At 35.5% G+C, this 21,812-nt stretch overlaps 2 long non-coding RNA genes across 2 annotated transcripts in view; both read right to left on the bottom strand.

Moving 5' to 3' along the window:
- The window catches only part of LOC310893526, a 221,826-nt gene that overhangs the window by 193,089 nt on the left and 6,925 nt on the right, over positions 1–21,812 (bottom strand). The gene's annotated exons all lie outside the window — the stretch shown is intronic.
- Positions 11,183–16,713, bottom strand: LOC310893527. The gene is made up of 3 exons (XR_014579066.1): positions 16,541–16,713; positions 15,664–15,846; positions 11,183–11,317 (listed from the first exon to the last, which is right to left on the bottom strand). It is a non-coding gene; the product is annotated as an uncharacterized lncRNA (long non-coding RNA).

Below are 21,812 nucleotides of genomic sequence, written 5' to 3'. Positions count from 1 at the left end.
ACAGAGTCACTGTCTTCCAAGTGCTCATCTCCTGCTGACAAGGACCACTAAGATGAGTTCCTCGCTTGCCATCCTCTTCTGCCTCATGTTTGTGCAGCCCATCTCAGGTTCCCTCTTCCTCTGCAAGACTTTTACACAGAAACTCCAAAGTTCAAACCCAAGTACTGAAAAGGCATAAGAAGCCAGGAGAGTGGCATGGCACAATGCACAATCCTGGCAACAACTGTGCAGTAGCTGTGGCACAGGAACACGTTCACTGGTGTTGCACGCCATTGATGTAGGGAGGATTGAGGAGGTTGCATGTTGCTGTCGGAGAAGGAATAAAAACTAAAGCAGCCCCAAGGTTTTTCTTTCCTGCAAAGATCCTTAAGCAAATATCTTCTTTATTCTTGTTATTATGTATAACTAAAGACAGTAGTCAAAACTAGGGTTTTTTTGTTTAGGTGAAAAAAAAAAAGCTAAAAAAAAGTCTAAATCTGATCCATTTAACTTTTAATTCTGAACCCTGTGGTTTAACAGCAATAGTAAACCTCACAACACTATGAGAAGCAATAGCTAGGTATTGTAACAGAAGGAAAGTAAAGGTAAATCTTGTCCTCAGGACTACAGATAAAATCAAAATGATGTTTTAGAAAAAAAAAAAAAAGTTATAGGGAATTCAGGTGTATTCTTCCACTCCTGTGGAAGTCTATTGGAGCTCTTGCTATCTATTTTTTTTCATCTTTACTTGAATATTCATTCAGTTCTTCAGACTATTTCAGAAAAGTACCATTATTTGAGATTACTGCATCATTTTAACATACATTATTTGCATTACTGAATAATGCACAGAACTATGTGTAGCTGTAGTTTACTTTGTAGTAAGATACTTTTTGTAATATATTAATCTTGCCAGCTTTTCTGAGTTTAAGAAAGTGAGTTTGTCCGAATATGGTCATCAAGACTCAGTAAAGGGTTCTCTTTTTTTCATGCAGCAGACAGAAATGGGTGCAGCAGACTGATGCTAGCATTGTGGTGTATATAGAGGTCCTTTCCCACTTGGGTACATTAGAAGCTTATTAACATGTTATAGTCTTTCTTTCCAAGGATATATCATAAAATAGGCTGTAATTAATTCAGCATGAACATTCAGAAATTAAGTTAAAAGTCCAAAGTCAGGAAATGCAGGTAAAAAAAAAGAAAGGCTAAAAAGCTTTTTTGTTTTCATTTTGATGCCAGTAGGAACATATATTGAGCTACAGATTGTTCAGTTTATTTTTGCACTTAGTTTCATTGAATGTAATTGAAATTCTCCTGAGAGAAAGGCAAATGGATTTGGCCCAGTGTGTTTCTGAACAGGCTTTTGTAAGAAAATGATACAGACACTTAAATGCATCTCCAACTTCTTTATAAAGATATTTTCCATATATATCAAATTTCACGCATACTGATTGTCTCTAGACAATTTAGAGAACGCCGTTTAGATTAGTACACTTTATTTTGACTTTCTGTTCCTTTTTAAGATTTGACTTAATACAAGAGAGGCTCTTTGGGAATTGTTACTTCTATGTCTGGATCATCCTAACTTTTACAGCCTGTGTGGTCAAGTCAAACCACAGCCTACGCTTTACCATTACAACATCATATTTTATATAATGATACACAGACAAATGTACAAGCACTTAAAAAAAATGAAGCAATAATTATCATTATGAAAAATTGCCTGCATCATTGGTATTGAATTGCCCCAGTACAAGCATGCAAACCAGTCAATTTCTGCCAAGGCTACTTCAATTATTCTAAGATTCTGAAGACTCCCCAAATAATTTTTTATTTTTTTTCCCTTCAACTCAAATTGGTGGAAAAAATGTTTGTTCTGCCTCATTCCCACACATGGAATTTCTGTCCCAAAACTATGCTCATCATCATCTGGAATGGAGAGCAATTATCTCTGACTTTACAAGAAGTCATAAATCAGGCAATTTAGGCCTTGCTAGAGATAGAAATGAGGATTACAGGATTTTTTAATTATTTTATTTTTCGGTTTCCAGGCAGAAAACAAAGGTTTACAGTCCAAATCAACACACAGCTATTAATTATTAATGTTATTAATATTAATATTACTCATTATGAAGGGGTGCTTGACTGATTTTTAGATGTCTCCAAAAATAATTAATTTCACTTTTTGTCCTTCATGCCTCTTTATAACTAGCCCAGTAGCATCTTAGTAGAGTTATCTAGGAAGCAGAAGATAATATCTTCAAAAGTTAAAACTAACTGTAGATCAATTTGCCAGTACACAGTGGTGTAAAGTATCTTAAATCAATTTTCTATCCATTTACACTTCACATTTTCCAGCTCCTATCTAATTTTATGTGAACCTGGCATCATCTTTCAGGGACTGAAATTCCAAGTATTGCCTTTGATTCACTAACTTGGAAGATACTGGAGGCACCTTGCCTTATATCAGCTACTATTTGTTTTCTGACTTTGTGTAGTCTCCTCCCTTTATCAGTTTAATTTTCTAGGCTGCTAATCAGTTTTAAAAGCTCAGACGGCCTGTAGATATAAAATATGCAGATGCATATCCGCATATTTTATATCTGACATGGGTCAAGATATTACAGGCAAACAGGGCCACCCTTCACTTCCCCATGGGGTGTCCCCTTCTGTCACCTCAAGTGAAACAACTTCAGGTAGTTTAGGCCTCTAGGTAGGGTGAAGTGCTCTACACTTCAGAAGAAGTGGCTGTAGCTCTGGTGGAGAAAGTAAGACAGTCAAAGTAATTTCAGTAGCTGAACAGTATTTGCGTGCTTGGGTTATGGAGTTATAAGTTGAAAACTCTAGTTTAGAAAATATTATTTGCACTTCTAGCTTGACATTTGAATAGGAGGAAGAGCAAAATATAAGTCATGTACCATATATCTAGTCAAAATATTGCTGAGATGTTCTCATTAGAAGAAGTTCTCTAACAGTACGGTTAAAGCAGATCTCACTTCGCCTATATGCTCCTAATATGACCTCAGTTCCAGAATTTCTTTAAATGAGGAATATTCAGTCCTCAGCCTAAGCAAGAAGTGATGATAGAAATCTTGCTGCTTTCCCTCCCAGCATCACTCCCCACCCCACACAGACAACACATTTGATTCCTAATGACAAAAAGAAAGGCAATTAAAAGTTAAGTTCCCCAACAGTATGAATTATTTATATCTCCACTCACAAGATGCACTGCATCATTACCACAATTACCATACTCCACAGACCAGTCATCACCAGTCTAAACTCCAGACTTCCAATATTTTTTGCCTTAATTTTCTATTCTCTTTGCTATTAACTCTGGATCATAGTTTAACTACAGATCACAGAAGCTCCAACATGAGAGGATGGTAAAACTGCAGAGGGATATGTTTAATAAGTTTCTCAGAGGCTTTTTGTTTGCATGCTTTTCAGTGGTTTGAATATACCTGAATGAAGTCTCTGGTTCTGAAAACAGGGCCTAAAGTGTAGCTACAGTGAGAAAATTTTTTCTTCCACAGCACAAAGCCTTTGCTATTGTAGGAGATCTGACAGAAATAAGAAAAAGATTTTAACTGTTGGCTACCTGCTCTGAATTTCCAGTGATACCAAACAGTACATAGAATCCAAAGCCACAAACTTACATCAGTCATAGATGAATTTTACAGTTCTTAATCTTTTAATTAATCATAAATTTTAAAATGCCTTGATAAACTGTATAAAAGGAAACAAAATAGCACAGAAAAACTATAACAAGAAAACTAACGCTGCCTAATGAGAAACATCAACTTTTACAAGGAAACCACCCAATCAAAAATACATGCCTAGCCACGTATTTTCAAAAGGGATGCTTAGCTATCAGTCCCTGAGTAATATTGCAATTTAAATCCTTGAATCTTTTCTACTAACTATAATTTATTTTAAAACAGATACAGGCATTTAGATGCATAGAAATATCAGAAGTGGTATTACTCTCATTTTGCCACTTGAGGGCAGTCATTTAGTGTCCTCTACTAAAACGCTGCTCTTCAGGAGCAACTTCTCACGTTTGCAGTTAAGCTGTTCTGAGATGTGTCGTTAATACGCACACACAATTAATCAATCAATCAAACAAACAAGCAAAAAAAAGTTCTTTTCTGAACAGCCAATCTGATCTAAAATTCATTTCAGTCAACCTTTGGGAGAAAAAGCTAACAATCAATGTTGCCTATAAGAATAAAAATCAGTGATAAAAGTATAAGTTCTCAATCAAGAATTCAAAAAGAAAAGAACACTAAAAAAAATAATAATAATAGATGGTTCCAGTCAGGCAGGCCTGGCGGATTTGCCCTGGCATATGTAAGGTACTTATAAATAGAAAATGGGTGATGTTCCTTAAAAAAAAAAAAAAAAGGTGAAGGAGACAACTGAAAAATACAGGAGCTCTTGAAAGCAGGGCAGAGTTCATAGGAGAAGCCAAAACATTATGGATTAACCAGCTCACTGCAGAACTGTAAAATATTGAAATAATAAAGCAGTTTGTAGACTCTTGAAAGGCACAGAGCAAATGAGCAAGTGCCAAGCTGGGCTGCCAAGATAAAAACGTTGTCACACCAACTTAATTTTCATCTGTGATAGAACGTGTGGCCTTGTGCATGGTCTTGGAGGAGCAGTGAATGTCATATATCTTGTCTTCTGTTGCAGCTTGGCAGTATCTCCGATGGCTTTACTAAAAGCAAGTTATGAAATCATGGTTTAGCTAAAACCATAGTTTAGACAAAACATGTTTGAAAACGTGTACATAAATAATACTTATCATAGAACTTACAATTTGAACACTAGAACTGAGGGAGCCCTTATGAAATCTGCAGATGGTAGGAGGCTTAGGGTGAGGTGAAGGGTTTGTGTATCAGTCAGAAGTTCATTCAAAACACATTATAGATCTTTTCTTCTTTAATTAACTTATGTGGAATTTCCCATTGATTCTGCCACTCCATTCAACCAACACTCCTGCTCTGCTCTCATTCGAAAGTCCCCTCCAGCCACTGCCTTACAGAGTTAATTCAATCACATGGTCTCCTGGAATTGCTTTGCAAGGCCCACACTCCACTTCTAACTTCTTTTTCAAAACCCATTTCTGCTGTGCTGTGTTTTTCAATACATAGTTAGCCTGGCCATAGTTTAGTCTATACCCTTTAGATTCTGTGGGTTTCATCCACAGTAATGTTGCAGCTAACCACTGTTGCAAGAAAATTGTTTTTGAAGGTGATTATATAGTACTGAGAATAATACAGTCTATATTGCATTATAAATAAGCACTCACTAACAGATTCTTTAAGACTGTTACCCTTTTCAAAAGTTACAAACACATATCATCCCAAAATACATTTCTCCTGCATTATAACGTACAAATCTGATTCTCCAGTACTTGCTCAAATAAAAATAGTAGTGAAATCTTTTCTGAGCAGAACTATGGTTTACTGTAACAGGCTGAAACATTCTTTCAAGATTTATTTCCTCTATTGAGTGACTAAACTTAATTCTACTTAGCTTGTGAAATATGAAATTAGAAACTTCCCAAAGCATTATATCTCTTTATTGTTATACTTGAAAAAAAATCAAAGGAAGAGTTGTAAAAGGTGTTCAAAATTTGGGAGCTAATGAGGTTTTCACAACCCTAATAACAAGTTATTTTGTCACCTGCAAAATTTTTAGTTGAGATTTAATTTTTAGGTACTTTTGATACAAAGTATGACGCCTTTTGACTTTTTAAAGTAATGTCATCAAATACTTAATCACAAGTTATTTCTGTATTCCAGGTTATTGATAGCATGTAAATTTTTGTTTACCTGTTCAGGAGAAATAGAGTAACTATGCCATGTGATAGAAATAGATCACTGTTTTTAGCAAAACTGATACATTAGCATTCATAGTTTTAAAGCATTCTTCCCTCTCCAGGATATTTCAAGAAATATTGTGTGAATGTTTTAGACTGTTAGCTAATGTAAGCCTACACTATCTTAAGATGGAATTCAATAATTCTGAATTGGAGGCATGCATTGTCTAACATTAAGCAAACCTGGGCAAATTATGCATTGCTTAAAGAGAAGTAGTTTACACTATCTAAAGAAGACCACATGCTTCTTTTGGAAAGTCAATGAAAACAGAAATTTCAGAAAGAAAAATAATATTTGCATTACTAATAAGTCTAATAATTCAATAATTAAGAACTTCATACAAAATATGAACAAAAGAAGAAATAAATGATTGCATTCATTATGCTGAAGTGGGAGGAAAATTATAGGCCATTATATATTGCAAGAGACATCAATTCTTAGGATTAAAATGCACTTCAGTGAAGAGCTCATGTTTTTTGGATAAAAGCAGAACTCTGAACAAATGCAAAAACCATTAGTCTCAAAGTTAAAAACACATTCTCTTTTACTTTCGAATATACCAATACTCATTATATTTAAAAGCTGTTTGCCCTGCACAGTGGAATTTACACTATTCAGAACACATCACCTTGCTGTGGTATGTCATCCATTTATTTAATCCAGATTAAGGGAAGCAGTGACAGAGGCGGTCGGGGGAACTGCTGTACTATGGCAAGTGTAATCAGCAGTGACAGAAAACAGAGTTTTGAAAGAGTGATCAAGAGCTGGATTTTCTATATGTAAAAGTTAAACTTGCAAGTCTACCAGTACCTCAGGCTTCATATTACTTATTTTTGTTTTACCTTAACTAACAGAAAACTTTGAACAAAATCCATATAAATTACTTTGGCCCTTGTGAATAATGAGGCTGGATATAGCCAGATGTTATAGCCTTCAATTTTGCCTCCAAAGAAGGACACCTCTTGTGAACTTGCCCCAACTCTAAATACAAAAGGATGGTCTTAGTTATGAAAACTACCTTGTTCTCTCTATATACCCAAGACCTTCACTGGTGCTAAATAACAATCACCAGATATTGCTATACAATGAACACTGCAACATCTTTGAGCTCTGAGTCCTGCTGCCAACTGCTCACAAGATGAGCTCTGAGCAGGAACATTTCTTTGATACTTCAGATGCACAGTGGTACAATGAGTTCCACAGCACTTTCTTCAGTCAGTCTTTGCCTGCCCTGATGATTCAGACTGGTAAAGTCTCTGGGCAAGAAAGTAGCTCATTCAATAGCGAGTTGGCTATTGAACACTCATCATGACCAAGCCATAGCTTTGGTGCTGTTCTGCAACTGCATACAATGCCTGGCAGCTAGCAGGCATGCTGAAATGAATTTGGCTGGGAAAAAAAAGCTAGTCTTTTCCCAGACAGTGCCCACACTTTGTTCAGGGACAGTACAAGTTCAGCTGGCAGAGTGGCTGGCACTACCCTGCTTGAGCAAGAAGTGGAGGAAGAATTCAGCCATACAGAGCAGTGTGCAGTGAACAAGCCCCAACTCGATTCTGTTTCTACTGCAGGTATAACCAACCAGATTATTTCAGTGTTGCTGTATTTCTTTCTCTCACTTTTTCCAACTCGTTAGGAAAGAAAAATGATGAAAATTATAAACCAACCTGCAGCTGGTACATAACAGCTTTTATGTGTCTCAGTACAAAAGACTTTGATTGAAAATCTTATCATCTTAATTTTATTTATTCCACAAACATATATACAGTGCTGTTCACATGCTAATGATATTTGCCTTATTTCAGTGTTATATTACTACAGAATAGATTTAGTGCAATTTTGACTTAGCCATATCTTACCAATTGATGCTTGTGCAAGGTGTTCTATGGGTATGAGAAAAATACAAATGAACCGAATTCCAAAGCTTTATTTTTTGTTGATAAAAGTGAGACGTCCATGAAGCTAACATTTGCCTAACATATTTCTGTGCTGTTCACCCATCAGCAAACAAGCAAAACCCACAAAATAGTTTATGCCAATTTCAAATACAAGTGTATTTAATGATGAATAATGATGATTGACTGATAAGAGGAATATGAAGCAAAAAGAAATATAAAAAAATAGTTTATTAAATGGACTTCACTCTGTTGAAGCATTACTTTCTGATTCTATTTAGATGCTCTTATTTTGCTAGATCCTGCAACATCATTATTTATTCCCATGTTTCTACCTAATTTGTGCTGCTCAGCAGTCATTATAAGCCAGAGCCTGAGAGCTGTTTCACTTATCCACATCCTAAATGATGAGCTTTACTTAACATAAGCTTTAGCAAAGCAGAACACCTACTTTTAATTGGCTTATGACACAGATACTTAAATTACGGTTCCACCCCGTTTTCCTTACCTGCTTATTTAAATTCATGTAACTAATAAAAACAAATAATAAATGTTTACATATTTATTACTAGTTGAACTAAAGTGCTCTGTACTACAACATGGCCTAGAAAGTGCCACAACCTGTTGTTCATTATTTGAAATACTCATCTGTATTTCAAGAGATCACCCATATCTCCTTTGTCGGTAGCATGAGGAGAAGACTGAAACAATTACAGTTTTGTAGGGTAGCAGATGCTGTATAGATAGTATATAGTGTGTGTATATATATATATATACACACACATATACACATACATATATATACATACATATATATATATACATATAGTGTATAGATACTATAATAGAGTAAATCAGCGTAAGGAAACCTAGTCCCTTAATAAAAATCAACCACACAGCTTTAAAAATGTCCTCTTTTTTGCTGTCTTAAATCTGTACCTAAAAAAAAAAAATCCTTGATGTGGCTTCCTCTTTTGAGACTCTGCATGTTAGAACTTGATTTTGCTCTACGGATCTGTTTTTATGTTGTAACTGTGAGAAACTGTCATATAAAAAGAAAATCTGGAAAGATTAATTAATCATTGTATAGACAGACAATACAAGCAATCGTACATTTTACAAATGTTTAGTGAGTATCACATAGAGGTTAAAGCTTTAAAAAGCCTGTAGGCTTAAAAGATGATGAGAGCCTCCTGGAACAGCCTCCACTGTCTTGTACTAAACTACTGAAAAATCAAAGGACTTCAAAACCAGGCACTGGAACTACATAAGAGATGGTCTCGCTTTGGGCTCACAACAAAGAGTAGGTGTGTGTGCCAAGAGATTTTCTGAAGACAGTCTGAGGGGGAAGACTACTTCCCTCCCACTCTCCACTGTCACAACTGGGCAAGACCTGGAAAATCCAGTTAGTGAAGCAAAGAACTGGGGATGAATGATGCTGAGGCAGAGGTTTCTCTGAGATACTCCATCTAGGCTACCTTAGCCAGTGACTACTTCGTTATCTAGACAAATATGTTGCTTAATATCAAGTGCAATCTGCTTGATATTGAGTAATATTGCATGTGCATACACCTCTAAAAGACAGGGAACCTTACATTTCTTTAGGAACTTTCTACCAAAATAATTAAAACAATCATTGGAAAAGGTTATTTTGCAAATATGTTTCCAGAATTGCTACACAGCTGTAGCTGGGATAGCCCAATACATTCAGCCAGTTTGTGAGTAAATATCTCATTTTTTTTATGTTTATTGTAGGCTAAATACAATCTATTATAGACTATAGTGCCCTGGGACTTACACATAATATCCATCAACTATAGAAACTGGCATGGACATCATAATTTAAGGTAGAGCCAGGTATTATTTATTTTAATCTAGTTAAACTACATCCTCCCATGGAACATGAGTATGATGTTGGTAAAATGTAATTTAGTCATGTACTAAATAGAAGCTATACCTTCAAGACAATGTTTTTCTCTTTTGTTAATGACAGACATTTTGTGTGGTACATACAGTCGACTTTTTACAAAAATTACGTAGCAGTTTCTCTATTGCTCACAGGGAACTGTTTGACGTATGCAGGCAATGCAAATCCTTCAAATAGTTCTAGAATAGCATCTAGGAACAAAGCTGTTGGTTTTCTGTTTTGTTGGTTATTGCAAACAAATGTGAAAATGCAGAAGCTCACAGGGTAGCTGCTGCAAAAGCAACTAAGTATACCATCATATCATTTAGAGTTATTCATATAAATCATTTGATTGTGATTTCTAAGAGCACTGATGTCTAAAATGTTACCTCTTAGTAAAATAGGGCTTTGCTTATTGCCATTTTTTTTTCCTTTTTTCACTAAGTAAATCATTAAAAACAGTTAGGAAAAAATATTTTCTTCCATGGCTATTGATATAATTTCTGACAGTTCTGCTTTAGTAAAGCTTAAAGAAAACAAAAAAATCCACTGTCAGATGGATTACTTTTTTTAAAAAAACAAACAAAAAAAAAAAAACACCTGTAGCTGGAATTTTGGAAAAATAAAAAGCACACTACATTCAGCTGGTCTGCACTTTGACAGAGAATTATCATCTCTGGATTACAGTGTTAATGTGAATTCTTTGAGATATCATTCTGTCTGCAAATTAATGGATAATGAAAATGAATATTCACTTCCATCTAATTATTAGAATCATTAGAATTAGAATTATTAGAATAGTTCAGTTGGAAGAGACCTACAAAGATCATTGAGTCCAATTACCCAACCACTTCAGGGCTAACCAAAAGGCAAAGCATATTAATGAGGGCATTACCAAAATGCTTCTTGAACACGGAGAGGAATGGGGCATCAACCACTTCTCTAGGAAGCCTGTTGTGTTGTTTGTTCACCCTCACAGTGAATAATTTTTTCCTAATGTCCAGTCTGAACCTCTCTGGCACAGCTTTGTGCCATTTCTGCACATCCTGTCCTGTTACCAGAGGACAGAGGCCGGCACCTCTCTCTGCTTCCCCTCCTCGGGAAGCTGCAGAGAGCAGTTGCAGAGGTCGCCTCTCGGCCTCCTTTCCTCCAGACCAGACAACCCAAGTGTCCTCAGCCTCCCCTCACAGGACATGCCTTCCAGACCTTTTACCAGCTTTGCTGTCCTCCCTTGGACACCTTCAAGGACCTTAACGTCCCTTCTATACTGTGGAGCCCAGAACTGCATGTGATGTTCAAGGTGAGGCCACACCAATGCTAAATATACCAGGAGAATCACCTCTTGTGACCTTTGGCTGGCCATGCTGTGCTTAATACACCCCAAAATGCCATTTGCCCTCTTGGCTGCCAGGGCACACTGCTGGCTCAACGTTGAGCCTGCTGCAAACCAGCACCCCCAAGCCCCTTTCTGCTGAGCTGCTCTCCAGCCACCCATCTCCCAGTGCGTACCTGCATCCAGCACTGCTCCGTCCCAGGTGCAGAACCCGGCATTTTCCTTTGCTAAACTTCTTGCCATTGATGATTGCCCAGTGCTCCAATCTACCTACATCCCTCTGCAAGGCCTCTTGTCCCTCAAGAGAGTCCACTTCCTGCAAAGCAAGATAGACTCTGACTTATAAATTCATCCTGTCAAAGATGTAAAAATACATTTCAAAATTTCAAGATAATGGGAGCTGCATCATTTTGTTACTCTTGGATACCTAGAAATGTTGTGCAGGCCTCTTTATCTCTATAGCTGAAAGGAACTTTAAATGCTTTGATTTTATTTAAGTATTTAAATGTATTAAAACTGGGAACAATTTTAAATAGCATTTTGTATATATAGGACTTTTATATATAGGAAGGAGAAAAAAATAGATGATGGTTTTCCCATAATGACCTTTTAAATAAAATCTGTTCTTCGGTTTTTCTTATAGCTCCTTGTTTTTTTCCATCTGCCTGGAAGACTCTGAGACCTCTGCAAGATCCTCGTGGCTCAGACAGCAATTTCTAACCATGCAGAAATTGATTTTCAGTGTTCTGTGAATTAATTATCAGTCGATGCCACTTTATTACTGCTGTATTGTAACTTTGCAAAGTTAATTATAGATCAGGAATCTGATTTTAAAATGCCTTTTTTTTTTTCCTTGTTAATACCAGCGTCCACTAGCTCAATAGATCACAGAGACAGAAATGAGGAAAAAATATTTTATCATCAAGGACAAGTTCATTGCTGCTTTCAGCACGTATAAACCAAACAATGAGTCCAACTTTTCCTAAGCTGCCATCAGTATCATCTCTTGACTTTGCCACAGATTTTGGCATGTGCATAGGCCTTTAAGAGCTGCTTCAGTACCACTTTTCATTTGGTATCACAACAAAAAGACTGCATGTTATACTTCAATCTTCAAGAAAATTACACAAATATATCATCATATGTTTTCCTGTAACTGTGTTGGGAACTCCGGACTTCCACTTTTCAACAAAGTTGCCAATTATATAAAGAGCTTAAAATGTCACTATAGGCACAGAAGCACACTGAGTGCTGAGTTTATGCAGAGAGCTTTGTTTTGTTGCTGACATTACCTAGGGAGTGTACTCGTTTTTTACTCTTTCTCTGAATACCAAAGGAGTCAGACTATCACATCTATCCATTAATTTCTGCATTACAAATAGGAAACCTTCTTGAGAGCATAAGTTCTGGAATGGATGTTTTTTGCCAGCTATACTCTGTACGAATAGCATCTTCAACTATATTGTGCGTTTTTTTCTGTTTGTTTTTTCAAAAAATATAATCAAATAATAACTACAATTTGAGATTCTAGCTAAATGTTTGTTACTTCCTGTTACAGACATGCAAGTATACGGATTATGAATGTAGTAGTGAAGTTAGTATGTAAGAATGTATTTTACAATAATATAATTCATACTTTTCTTGTTAATGAATAAAAACAATTTATATTGGCAACAAACACTAAGAATATTTCAGCATCAGTTGTCAAATCAATGAACTCTTGCTTTATTTTCTGAATTTTTTACAAGGTATATGATTGAAAATACCACACATTGAAAAAGAAGTGATGAAGTTTATCAACAGATTTAGGATTATTAAACATGGTGCAAGATACATAATTAGTGACTTTAGTTTACAAATGCCTCTATGAATCATTTAAGAATAAATCAGTATTTTAAGGGCTTAGTCAGACAAGAAGGTGCTTGTAAACGAGGCACTTCAGGATATGCCTAACTCACCACAGAGACATCTTATGATAGAAAAACTGCTAAAGCTTTTACTTGTAAGGAAGTTTAATCTAGTACAATAACAAAGTAGGCTGTATTTTACCTTTTTTTTTTTTTTAATTGTGCTAGCATTTACTACTTTCTATAATAACTCAGTAAATTTTCTAAGGTGGTAATTGTTATTAAGCAGCAGCTAGCCTGTCCCTATGCTATCTTTATTTAGCCTTCTAAACAGTGTGTCTTTTTAATGAGACCAGAATTCTAAAAGTTGAGATTCTCTACTTCTCCCCCATCACAAATCTTTTTCATCACAATTTTTCCTTCCATTTTGGATATTACATTTATCTACATATTTCATTTATATATTCCAATAATTGGTGTAACTTCATCACATTAAGCTAAAATGGTGTCTGCTTTTATCACCTTTTACTACACACTTTCTGAGGTAAATGGGCTTTTCCTAGCAACATGGACCCATTAATTAATCATTATTTATTTTTAAGTTAGTTTTCTAAATTTCTTTTGCTGCACTGGTGCTATTCCTCCCAAGATCTCTTCTGAGCTGGAAGATGCTTTTTTGTCTATGGTATATACATTCTGCTGACTCTTGCAGAGTCTCTGACTCCTTTTTAGTTATGCTGTCAATTGACAGACATAAACATTTTCTGATATTATGCTAATTGGTGTGGTTTGGACAACGTGATTTTCGTAGGTTCCAGATTTGATCCTTGTTACCCCTTTTGTTTTGAATTCTCTTTTCTATTTTTTTTATATTCTCTCATGTTCGTGCTAGCCAAGAACTTAACCTTCCTCAGTAAGTTTTCATGTGGGTTGACAAATTTTCTTTGCTTGGCAAATTTTAATTACTTCAACAGAAGCCATTTCTTTGTATTTGGAATCTGGGACAAGTCACAATATTTTATAAACCTCATATTTTATAAATCCCCCAACATTCTTGCATCATTAGGTCAGTTCTATCCTCTTTTTCTATCTTGCTTTTTTACAGACTTAAAAAAGCTTCACTTTTATGTATAGTGTTCTAGTTTTTCAATTTACTTTAAAAAAAAATAAAAATAAATAAGGTTCATACAAACTCTTTTGCCATATTCATATATGGCATTCTTACAGGAGTCAACAACTCAAAGTAGAGCACCTTCAAGGTGGAAAAATGTCCCAAATATGACTACTATACCTCCTAAATTTTCTCTGTTACTCTCTTTTATACTGTATGCTAGACATAATGTTAGTGCAAACTGCTAATTTAGCTTTTCTTACTCTACTAGATCTCCCAAGGAAAAAAAAACCTTTAGCCAAAATACAGATTGATAGCATGTTGCTACCAGACAACAGGATGTGTTTTTCATGACTATTTTGCTCCTTTTCATTCAATTTATATATAAAGGCTAGCAATAAAACAGAGATTCTGATGCAAGTAAAGCCTTCAGAATGGTAAAGCGCTGGACCTACAGCATTCAAGACAAAGACAATGCACGCACTGTAAAAATATTCATGCAAAGTGCTCAGACAATACGTATATTGTAAATCAAAGAAGGGAGGAAAGAAATAGAGCTGCCCAGTCCATTTTAAGAGGAAAAAAAAACGCTATTGTTTTTCCATGGCATTGTTAGAGACAAAGAATGCTGAATAAGTGATAAACTTAGCTTTTGTGTGATTAAGTGCACCAGCTGTATTTCCAAATTTTAACAGTCAGCTGGATGATTTTCAGCAGCCTTTCTGATTAAATGTCTGCCTTAATTCTTCCATGATGGTCTTTCACATAATGTAGATTTGAATAGCCATATACAGCAGCTACCTATCCTAGAACAAGTGAGAGGTTTTTAATATCTTGCTGCTTCAAATCAACATCATTTGAGATACTAGGAGTCATTGAAGTCACTTATGTGACATGGCACACCATAAATTAATGCAAAACAGACTAAAATACCAGTGTTCTGAGTCTTTTTGTTATTTGCTACATGTATCATTAAAATAGGCTAGGACTTTCCTATGAAGTCAGGTGAAACAGCCCTTCCCAAAGGGTTATTTCTCTGAATGGTAAATAAAGAGAGAAATGGAAGAAGACAGACCTGGATATACATGATAAATAGCACGGTCAGGGAGTGATCCCTCCACAAATGTAGATTACAATTTATTCACAAAAACAGGTACACAAATATTGCATAATACAAATTCTATCAGGACTTTTTTTTTTTTTTACTTCCTCAGTTTTAGTTTTCTAAGTTGAAGGTATTCTCTGTCAGAGGAGAGAGCTTGCAGGTTTCCCTTTTGGATAAATATGTCTTCTTCGAGGGGAAGAATGGTCATATTTAATTACTTTAAGGCATTTTGGTTCCAAGGCCCTTTTTTCATACACAGGATCAATAGAGAAATTCTTCCACCGTAACCCTCTTATATAAATGTTTCCTTCCCCAAGGCTGTATTGAATTTAGAACTGGAATAGTGAAGAGTCAATAAAGACATGACAGAGACAAGCAGACATGGATAAACTTTTGGCCTAATGTTATTTTTGGTGGACCTTTGAGGAAACTTCAGCAAAGCTTTAAATTCACACCTAATCATCATATCTTCGTACCTACCTAGGTCGGCAGGCTGAAGAAAACTGGAGAAAAAACTAAAAAAGAAAAACAAAAAAACAACAACAAACAAAAACAAAACAAAACAAACAAGAAACAGAAACAATGTGAATGCCAATTACCTTTTACAAAAATCAGGATTGATTCTGGCTTGACTCCACTTTCTGTGACAGCCTAAATATCTATGCTAATGTTGAAGTGGTGCATTTGTTGGTGAAAAATCTTTGAATTATGGAAGAAGCTTCATGAGGAAAAACAACCATATGGAGGGGCAAAGTGAAGACCTTCCTTCTGATTTGCTGTGCCTTGAAACAACACAATCATACCATGTTTTATTACTAGTTCATTACACTGAATAAAATCAAACAGTTATATAGTTCTTGCTATTTGCTAACTAAAATTAAAACTCTTCATACATAATGGGATAACATAAGTAAAATGAAAGAACATATTATATAGTCAGGTTTGGTTGCATTTTCCTTAAAATGGAGTTGAAATAAATCTATACTGCTACTTAGTCATATACTACTTAATCATATACCACAACTTGTTCAAAGCAAGAGTCTCACCAATTGAGATACATGATGTGTGTTGAAAGAAGTGATTATAGGAGCCAGAAATTTAGGTTTTCAGTAGAAGATAATACTGTTTATAATTCTACCTTCTTTTTGTAAATTCTGTTAGAAATTTCAGATGAGTGGTGCAATACATTATAAACTTACTCTATAAAAACCACCTCCCAAAGCTATCACCTCTCTCTCAGAATGCTGTTTGAACAGCTTTACATGTCATAAGGAACAAGCATTCAATAATATTTTTTTTAATAAATGCTCTCCATCTGGAAATTAAGACCAGCTCCACAATATTGACTTTCATTGCTGCAAAAACAACAGCTGTTAAAAAACTCAAATTTAAACAGTAATGCAAATAAAATTTAGGGTGAAAGAAAAAAACGTAATCTTCTGATAAGAATTTGAGTGTTAAAAAAAAAAAACACACTTCATGGAAAGTAGAATGGTTAAGGCACTCAAGATTGTCAGTTCAATTCCCAGCTTTGTCACAGATTTCTTGTTTGAGCTTGCTTATTTGCTTTCAGTGTGCTCCCAGTCTCCATTTGTAATGCAGAAATGAAAGATTTCTTCTTCCTTTCTTCTGTCCTTTGCACTGAAGATTCAGACTATAAGATATCAGATAGATAAACACCTATATATACAGCAGATACACACTCATCACTTTGTATAGCTGCATGAGGTGACTATCATGACATGTTTGTTAACTACACCAGTGCTGTCAGCATCAGTTAGCTGTTCTCCAAGCTGTAGGACAGAGTTACTCAAGAACTTCAGCAATCAGAAAAACTCTAGACTGAATAGGGCTCAGGCAAAAGCCAAGCATCTCTGTTCCCAGTGATCACTGTTTCTGAGTATTCCCAGAGCCTAATTTTAAGCGTACAAGGAATTCTAAGGATAGTCAAGGAGGATAAATTGGCTCTGGAAATTTATCCATGTCAGACTTGAGGAAAATTTTAGAGACTGATGGTCATAGTAAGGCAAAATCTAGGTGACTCAGATCTTGGCTTTAATGCCACGGGTATGTATATCGCCAGGGGAGGTTTAGGTTGGATATTAGGAAGAACTGCTTTACTGAAAGGGTTGTTAGGCTTGCAATGGGCTGCCCAGGGAAGTGGTTGAGTCACCATCCCTGGAGGTCTTTTAAAGACGTTTAGATTTACTGATATGGTTTAGTGGAGGACTTGTTAGTGTTAGGTCAGAGGTTGGACTAGGTGATCTTGGAGGTCTCTTCCAACCTGTAATTCTGTGATATCAAGGACATTGTGGGGTCCAGACTGCTTTTGAGAACTCCTCAGTCCACAAGAAATTAATCACTGTCACTATCAAAGATTACCAGTATGGTGCATATTTTACCTTACGTCGTATGTGTGTTTTGTATTGCACACCAGTATATGAACATATAGTTTTGGTTCTATAGATTCATTAAATACATTGTTTATTCCAAGTTTTTAGATAATATCTAAAAGTCGTCCCAACAGAGTTTTCTCTCAACAAAAACTAAAACAATAATCACAACTCAAAACTCTCTCTCGGTGTATCAGATTTTATTTTATTTTTTAAGAATTAAAAGCAGAACTAACCAGCTACCATAATAAAAGATTGTTGCAGCTGCAAAATTAGTGAAAGGACATGATTTGTAAAAAACATTTACAGGTAACCAGCACTCAACACTTAAGAAGGTATAGAAATATTGCTGTTGCTGTTTGTAAAGGATTGTCTTTAATCTCTCTTTTTTTTTTTTGATAAATTTCATTATTTGATCACAAAATATTGTAAAAATCCCATATTGCAAAGATACATTCCATTTTGGGTGTACTTTCAATTCAGAAAATGTTTTATAAAACAATTAAATCGTGGTTTGTAACCTAAAGTCTCTTAGAGACATTTGAAGTAAGTGTAAAAATTGAGAGTCTGTTCCCCCAAAAGGACAACTTTCAGCTGAAAAGCCATGCTAATGGCTATATGACAATATATATATATATATGGGTGATATTGGTGGTTGGTGGATGGTTGGACCATATGATCTTGGAGGTCTTTTCCAACCTTAATGATACTTTGATTCTATAATATCTGCTAAGCCCTAAAATCTCAGAATCTAGGGCAAGCTAAAAATTGAAAGATAATATTGTTGTTCATAGTAACTGCTTTAAGAAGACACAGGAAGAACATTTTTAGGAGAAAAAAAAATGGAAAGACTAAGTTTCTATTCTGTCCTCCCACCATTCTACCAAAATCTCAGAACCAGTACTTCCTACTCCTCACTGACTTTTAACCTGCTGACTGTGCAATCTTGTCCTTTCTTCATTTTTTGAAGCAGTGTTCTTGGTCTCGTTCCACTTCCTTTATCGTGATCTAAAAAGTATCTTTCCTAACTGCTGTCTTCAGGTTCCTAGAGTCCTGTCCTTACTCTCCTTCTGTTGTCCTTCTGTATCTTATTTCAAGTGGGTCTCCATGTTCTCTCTTCACAACACTTCAAAAATGTTTGTTGTTTGTTTGTTTGTTTCTATTTAGCCATGCAATTGAAAATTTCATTTAAATTCTTATGGATTACTATGGATTACTACAATGTCCTTATTGGTTTTTGCCCTGCTTGTACAAGGTCTGACCACTGTTACTATAATGAACTTTCTATCTTGTCACGCTGTCACACTGATTGCAGAATTAATTTCTGTGCACTCATAGAACTCTTTCTTTCTTTACATCAAGCTGCTTTACCCACTTCTAGAATGATCTTCATCAAATACTGTTTCTTAGTCAACACAATGACTCCTGCTTGGTCCATTTTGCAGGCCATTTTTTACAGTTTCAGTGCAAACATATTTGTGTTTTCACATGCAAAGCTTCTAGGCCTGAGATCTGAGATGAGACATATCATGTCCCACAGGGATATCTCATAGCCAACTCCTACTCCCTTTATGTGTTTTTTTGTTTGTTTGTTTGTTTTGTTTTTAACCGAGTGTTCAGGCTGCTCCTGTTTTATGATTCCTGTCTGTTGAAGAAGATCAGGAATGATTTACCCAGCTGTATTCTGCTATCCAGCATCTTGATCATTTGAACATAAACTACACTTGGAAATGTCTCGTTTTGTGCCTGTTTTTGTATTGTGCCTAATCTAATCAGATCTTCATCTAGGATCAAAGCTTTCTTATGCTATGGTAACTCAAATGACACTAGTAAAAATCCAGTCTCAAAAAAGAGGTAGTTTAGATTAATTTTGGATTATATTCTGTTCAGACTGGTGAAAAGTATAGCTGCTTACGAGGCTAAAATGAATGAAACTGTAGTGCTTGGAATCAGCTGCAGAGGTCTGAGTTATAAAAGTAGAGGTCAGACACATTTGTCCTACAAATTGCAAGTTACAAGTCTGTGCTGTACAGCTACTTATCCACTTAAGTAATCTTTTATTGCCTTGAGATAGTTAGCATACGCTGTCCAAAGGCTCTTTGGAAATGGTGCATGCTCTGCAGCTCCAGCATCATGTAATTTAATACTACTCTGGAAGACATTGCCTGTGTGGATATTCAGGACTCATTTTATACAATTTTATTTGTCTAAGTGTTCCTATCTATACAAGTACAATGAAACTCCACACATTATAAAATGTTAGTGTACAACCTATTCTACAGTTTTATTCCCCCATTTGTAACATCTGAGCTCATACAAACAGCAACTAAATGCCTTACAAATTCTTCTCTGTTAATCCTCCTTTTTTTGACTGCAAAAAGTGTTTGCAGGAGGCTTTTGTGAAATTGTACCTTCCACTTAGCTCTTGCTGGAATTTGAACTATTTTTCCAGTCTCCTCTTTCTTCCCATCCTACGCAACAAATGGCCTTTTACCCTATTGTCGAGAGTTATCTGAAAAGGTTATTGTTTCTTCTGTTTCAAGACTGACACAGTTTGCTCTAGGATCATAAATAGACTCAAAGAAATCCTCAACCACAACAGAAGATCGACTTGAAAATGGAATTACTATAGATGCCTTGAGTTTCTGAATGGATAGACACAAGGAACAGCTGCATTTTTTTCCAATATACACTCAGAAATGAAAGAGTAAAATTAAAACAAAACAATTACAAGCTAATTACTTTTTATAAAATTAAGTGTTTTGGAGGAAAAGATTCACCGCTATTGATACAGAATCACTGAGGTACCTTATCTGAGAAGCAACTATTTTAAAGCAGAAAGCCCCAACACCCCCAACGTCATTAAACAAAACCACTGACCAGCTTTGGGCACAACACTTACCAGTAATGAAAGTGCATCTTTTTTCTATTGAAAAAAACATATCATGAAATATACATATCTGTACAAAATTAAAAGGTCCCTCAGGAAACAGGCAAATGTCTTAACCAATGAAAAAAAAAAAAATCCTAAGGATGACCACCAACCAACCCAAATGCAGGGACCAAGAATAAGTTTTAATAGCTGGTACCCAAAGGAAAAATGAAGAATTGCATGTGCCTTGGAAATCAGAACTGTGTATGTTTAACTGCCACCTACTCACCAACAATTAAAAAATGACAATAAACCCACAGGCTTCTGTTATTTAGAAAATTAAGATTAGACACTATCCAAAACAGAACAGAATGCTGAACTGAAAAGAATACTGACATGAAGGAATACAGAAAGGGAAACAGAAAGCAAAGCTAACGGACAATGAAAATGGGCCTTCTTCAGTTTTAGAAATAGCTTTAGACAAAGTTTTAGAAGTGCAGGCATGTTGTTGAGAAGTCTGTCTAATACCTTGGCCATGGGATGTGCTGGATTTGGAGTTAGGAAAAGTTATATTTTCTTTGGTCAGGCTGATAGGGCTTTCTTGTTTCCTGGCTGTTTTCAACTATTTTGGAAGTGAATAATCTAAAATACATAGGACAACTCTGGCACATTTCTGCTGACAAATTCTCTGTATCTGCAAAGGCATCAGGTTGTGGCCACTCCAACGGTTTTTGTTTCTCTCCTCCTTGTTATGCACTGCAGACGTAGTAATTTATTTATTTATTTATTTATTTATTTATTTAATTAATTTAAATTGATTATATACATTGCAGGATGATCTCTGCTGCATTGCAAACTGAAAAGCTGAGATGACAATCTTTTGGATAAATCTCTTTTTAAAGGACTGTACAGTGATAAACTTCTGGACTCACTGACTCCAGTCTTAATAGGGTTCCTCAGATCACTAAAACAGGTATAAAAAAAAGAATCTGGAAGAAAATCAAGATTAAGATTTTACATAATTTTAAATCTGTACCAGTCAATGAAATACAGGCTGTATATTACATGCTAAATATCACTGCAGGCTGAACTCCAGGGAGTATTAGTAAGACAGAAAGACACCAAACTAAAAATGAAATGGTGGCCACTGCACACAGGTATATACTGAGAAGAACCTGCTTGTTACAAGAGTTACACACTGCTTTAGACTAGACTCTTTTTGCTGTAAATTTATTGATTTTAATCATTTGATCTACAAATTTCAGTATTGTGCCAGCTTCGAAATGTACTTTAATGTCAGTAAGAAAAATAGTTTTATCCAAAAACTGTAAGGGTAAATCCAACTTGGGTAAAAAGAAATTTGAGGAGTGCTCATTTGTCCATGTGCTTTGGATGAGGAACTTAGCCACCAAAACTCAAACATATTCAAATCCTTAAAAGTCTGAAAACTACACATGCTCTGAGAGAACTGGGGAGTTTAGCG

This window comes from Anser anser, assembly GCF_964211835.1.
Source record: "Anser anser genome assembly, chromosome: 2".
NCBI classification, from domain to species: Eukaryota; Metazoa; Chordata; class Aves; order Anseriformes; family Anatidae; genus Anser; species Anser anser.
Note: the sequence above shows the minus strand (reverse complement) of the source record. Positions and strands in the feature narration are given on the sequence as shown.